Here is a 5,000-nt window from a genome sequence, read left to right as displayed (position 1 = left end):
TCACATTAAACCTGGTTTAACTGTAGAATACACACCTTCACATTAAACCTGGTTTAACTCTAGAATAAACACCTTCACATTAAACCTGGTTTAACTATAGAATACACACCTTCACATTAAACCTGGTTTAACTCTAGAATAAACACCTTCACATTAAACCTGGTTTAACTGTAGAATACACACCTTCACATTAAACCTGGTTTAACTATAGAATACACACATTCACATTAAACCTGGTTTAACTATAGAATACACATCCTTCACATTAAACCTGGTTTAACTGTAGAATACACACCAGCTATAAACACCTTCACATTAAACCTGGTTTAACTGTAGAATACACACCTTCACATTAAACCTGGTTTAACTGTAGAATACACACCTTCACATTAAACCTGGTTTAACTATAGAATACACACCTTCACATTAAACCTGGTTTAACTGTAGAATACACACCTTCACATTAAACCTGGTTTAACTCTAGAATAAACACCTTCACATTAAACCTGGTTTAACTATAGAATACACACCTTCACATTAAACCTGGTATAACTATAGAATACACACCTTCACATTAAACCTGGTTTAACTGTAGAATACACACCTTCACATTAAACCTGTTTTAACTGTAGAATAAACACCTTCACATTAAACCTGGTTTAACTATAGAATACACACCTGTGTGCTAATAGTGGACTGTGTTATGTGGTAATAATGGACTGTGTTATGTGGTAATAATGGACTGTGTTATGTGGTAATAATGGACTGTGTTATGTGGTAATAGTGGACTGTGTTATGTGGTAATAATGGACTGTGTTATGTGGTAATAGTGGACTGTGTTATGTGGTAATAGTGGACTGTGTTATGTGGTAATAGTGGACTGTGTTATGTGGTAATAGTGGACTGTGTTATGTGGTAATAGTTGACTGTGTTACATGGTAATAATGGACTGTGTTATGTGGTAATAATGGACTGTGTTATGTGGTAATAATGGACTGTGTTATGTGGTAATAGTGGACTGTGTTATGTGGTAATAGTGGACTGTGTTACATGGTAATAATGGACTGTGTTGTGTGGTAATAGTGGACTGTGTTGTGTGGTAATAGTGGACTGTGTTATGTGGTAATAGTGGACTGTGTTATGTGGTAATAGTGGACTGTGTTATGTGGTAATAGTGGACTGTGTTATGTGGTAATAGTGGACTGTGTTGCACGGTACTAGTGGGCTGTGTTGCATGGTACTAGTGGGCTGTGTTGCACGGTACTAGTGGGCTGTGTTGCATGGTACTAGTGGGCTGTGTTGTGTGGTACTAGTGGGCTGTGTTGCATGGTACTAGTGGGCTGTGTTGCATGGTACTAGTGGGCTGTGTTGCTCTGTACTAGTGGGCTGTGTTGCTCTGTACTAGTGGGCTGTGTTGCGTGGTACTAGTGGGCTGTGTTGCATGGTACTAGTGGGCTGTGTTGTGTGGTACTAGTCGGTTGTGTTGCGCAGTACTAGTGGGCTGTGTTGCTCTGTACTATTGGGCTGTGTTGCACGGTACTAGTGGGCTGTGTTGCTCTGTACTAGTGGGCTGTGTTGCACGGTACTAGTGGGCTGTGTTGCTCTGTACTAGTGGGCTGTGTTGCACGGTACTAGTGGGCTGTGTTGTACGGTACTAGTGGGCTGTGTTGCACGGTACTAGTGGGCTGTGTTGCACGGTACTAGTGGGCTGTGTTGCGCGGTACTAGTGGGCTGTGTCGCGCGGTACTAGTGGGCTGTGTCGCGCGGTACTAGTGGGCTGTGTCGCGCGGTACTAGTGGGCTGTGTTGCGCGGTACTAGTGGGCTGTGTTGCGCGGTACTAGTGGGCTGTGTTGCACGGTACTAGTGGGCTGTGTTGCTCTGTACTAGTGGGCTGTGTTGCACGGTACTAGTGGGCTGTGTTGTACGGTACTAGTGGGCTGTGTTGCACGGTACTAGTGGGCTGTGTTGCACGGTACTAGTGGGCTGTGTTGCGCGGTACTAGAGGGCTGTGTCGCGCGGTACTAGTGGGCTGTGTCGCGCGGTACTAGTGGGCTGTGTCGCGCGGTACTAGTGGGCTGTGTTGCGCGGTACTAGTGGGCTGTGTTGCGTGGTACTAGTGGGCTGTGTTACTCTGTACTAGTGGGCTGTGTTGCACGGTACTAGAGGGCTGTGTTGCTCTGTACTAGTGGGCTGTGTTGCTCGATACTAGTGGGCTGTGTTGCACAGTACTAGAGGGCTGTGTTGCTCTGTACTAGTGGGCTGTGTTGCTCTGTACTAGTGGGCTGTGTTGCACAGTACTAGAGGGCTGTGTTGCACAGTACTAGAGGGCTGTGTTGCTCTGTACTAGTGGGCTGTGTTGCTCTGTACTAGTGGGCTGTGTTGCTCTGTACTAGTGGGCTGTGTTGTGCGGTACTAGTGGGCTGTGTTGCTCTGTACTAGTGGGCTGTGTTGCTCTGTACTAGTGGGCTGTGTTGTGCGGTACTAGTGGGCTGTGTTGTGCGGTACTAGTGGGCTGTGTTGCTCTGTACTAGTGGGCTGTGTTGCACGGTACTAGTGGGCTGTGTTGCACGGTACTAGTGGGCTGTGTTGCTCTGTACTAGTGGGCTGTGTTGCACGGTACTAGTGGGCTGTGTTGCTCTGTACTAGTGGGCTGTGTTTCTCTGTACTAGTGGGCTGTGTTGCACGGTACTAGTGGGCTGTGTTGCGATGTACTAGTGGGCTGTGTTGCGCGGTACTAGTGGGCTGTGTTGTGCGGTACTAGTGGGCTGTGTTGCTCTGTACTAGTGGGCTGTGTTGCTCTGTACTAGTGGGCTGTGTTGCTCTGTACTAGTGGGCTGTGTTGCTCTGTAGTAGTGGGCTGTGTTGCATGGTACTAGTGGGCTGTGTTGCGCGGTACTAGTGGGCTGTGTTGCACGGTACTACTGGGCTGTGTTGTACGGTACTAGTGGGCTGTGTTGCACGGTACTAGTGGGCTGTGTTGCACGGTACTAGTGGGCTGTGTTGCGCGGTACTAGAGGGCTGTGTCGCGCGGTACTAGTGGGCTGTGTCGCGCGGTACTAGTGGGCTGTGTTGTGCGGTACTAGTGGGCTGTGTTGCGCGGTACTAGTGGGCTGTGTTGCGTGGTACTAGTGGGCTGTGTTACTCTGTACTAGTGGGCTGTGTTGCACGGTACTAGAGGGCTGTGTTGCTCTGTACTAGTGGGCTGTGTTGCTCGATACTAGTGGGCTGTGTTGTGCGGTACTAGTGGGCTGTGTTGCACAGTACTAGAGGGCTGTGTTGCTCTGTACTAGTGGGCTGTGTTGCACAGTACTAGAGGGCTGTGTTGCACAGTACTAGAGGGCTGTGTTGCTCTGTACTAGTGGGCTGTGTTGTGCGGTACTAGTGGGCTGTGTTGCTCTGTACTAGTGGGCTGTGTTGCTCTGTACTAGTGGGCTGTGTTGCACGGTACTAGTGGGCTGTGTTGTGCGGTACTAGTGGGCTGTGTTGCTCTGTACTAGTGGGCTGTGTTGCTCTGTACTAGTGGGCTGTGTTGCACGGTACTAGTGGGCTGTGTTGCACGGTACTAGTGGGCTGTGTTGCTCTGTACTAGTGGGCTGTGTTGCACGGTACTAGTGGGCTGTGTTGCTCTGTACTAGTGGGCTGTGTTTCTCTGTACTAGTGGGCTGTGTTGCACGGTACTAGTGGGCTGTGTTGCGATGTACTAGTGGGCTGTGTTGTGCGGTACTAGTGGGCTGTGTTGTGCGGTACTAGTGGGCTGTGTTGCTCTGTACTAGTGGGCTGTGTTGCTCTGTACTAGTGGGCTGTGTTGCTCTGTACTAGTGGGCTGTGTTGCTCTGTAGTAGTGGGCTGTGTTGCATGGTACTAGTGGGCTGTGTTGCGCGGTACTAGTGGGCTGTGTTGCACGGTACTAGTGGGCTGTGTTGCGCGGTACTAGTGGGCTGTGTTGCGCGGTACTAGTGGTCTGTGTTACTCTGTACTAGTGGGCGGTGTTGCACGGTACTAGAGGGCTGTGTTGCTCTGTACTAGTGGGCTGTGTTGCTCGGTACTAGTGGGCTGTGTTGTGCGGTACTAGTGGGCTGTGTTGCACGGTACTAGAGGGCTGTGTTGCTCTGTACTAGTGGGCTGTGTTGCGCGGTACTAGTGGGCTGTGTTGCACGGTACTAGAGGGCTGTGTTGCACGGTACTAGAGGGCTGTGTTGCATGGTACTAGAGGGCTGTGTTGCTCTGTACTAGTGGGCTGTGTTGCATGGTACTAGTGGGCTGTGTTGCTCTGTACTAGTGGGCTGTGTGGCTCGGTACTAGTGGGCTGTGTTGCGCGGTTCTAGTGGGCTGTGTTGCGCGGTACCAATGGTGCTGTGTTGTGCGGTACTAGTGGGCTGTGTTGCGCGGTACTAGTGGGCTGTGTTGCGCGGTACTAGTGGGCTGTGTTGCTCTGTACTAGTGGGCTGTGTTGCGCGGTACTAGTGGGCTGTGTTGCGCGGTACTAGTGGGCTGTGTTACTCTGTACTAGTGGGCGGTGTTGCACGGTACTAGAGGGCTGTGTTGCTCTGTACTAGTGGGCTGTGTTGCTCGGTACTAGTGGGCTGTGTTGTGCGGTACTAGTGGGCTGTGTTGCACGGTACTAGAGGGCTGTGTTGCTCTGTACTAGTGGGCTGTGTTGCGCGGTACTAGTGGGCTGTGTTGCACGGTACTAGAGGGCTGTGTTGCACGGTACTAGAGGGCTGTGTTGCATGGTACTAGAGGGCTGTGTTGCTCTGTACTAGTGGGCTGTGTTGCATGGTACTAGAGGGCTGTGTTGCTCTGTACTAGTGGGCTGTGTGGCTCGGTACTAGTGGGCTGTGTTGCGCGGTTCTAGTGGGCTGTGTTGCGCGGTACCAATGGTGCTGTGTTGTGCGGTACTAGTGGGCTGTGTTGCGCGGTACTAGTGGGCTGTGTTGCGCGGTACTAGTCGGCTGTGTTGCTCTGTACTAGTGGGCTGTGTTGCGCGGTACTAGTGGGC

General features: G+C 50.6%; 1 protein-coding gene across 1 annotated transcript in view; it reads left to right on the top strand.

Annotated features, from left to right (window-relative positions):
- LOC124025847 (caskin-2-like) overlaps positions 1-5,000 on the top strand; it is a 32,409-nt gene that overhangs the window by 6,855 nt on the left and 20,554 nt on the right. The gene's annotated exons all lie outside the window — the stretch shown is intronic.

Source organism: Oncorhynchus gorbuscha, unplaced genomic scaffold (assembly GCF_021184085.1).
Source record: "Oncorhynchus gorbuscha isolate QuinsamMale2020 ecotype Even-year unplaced genomic scaffold, OgorEven_v1.0 Un_scaffold_2471, whole genome shotgun sequence".
Classification (NCBI taxonomy): Eukaryota; Metazoa; Chordata; class Actinopteri; order Salmoniformes; family Salmonidae; genus Oncorhynchus; species Oncorhynchus gorbuscha.
This window is presented reverse-complemented; position numbering and strand designations above follow the sequence as displayed.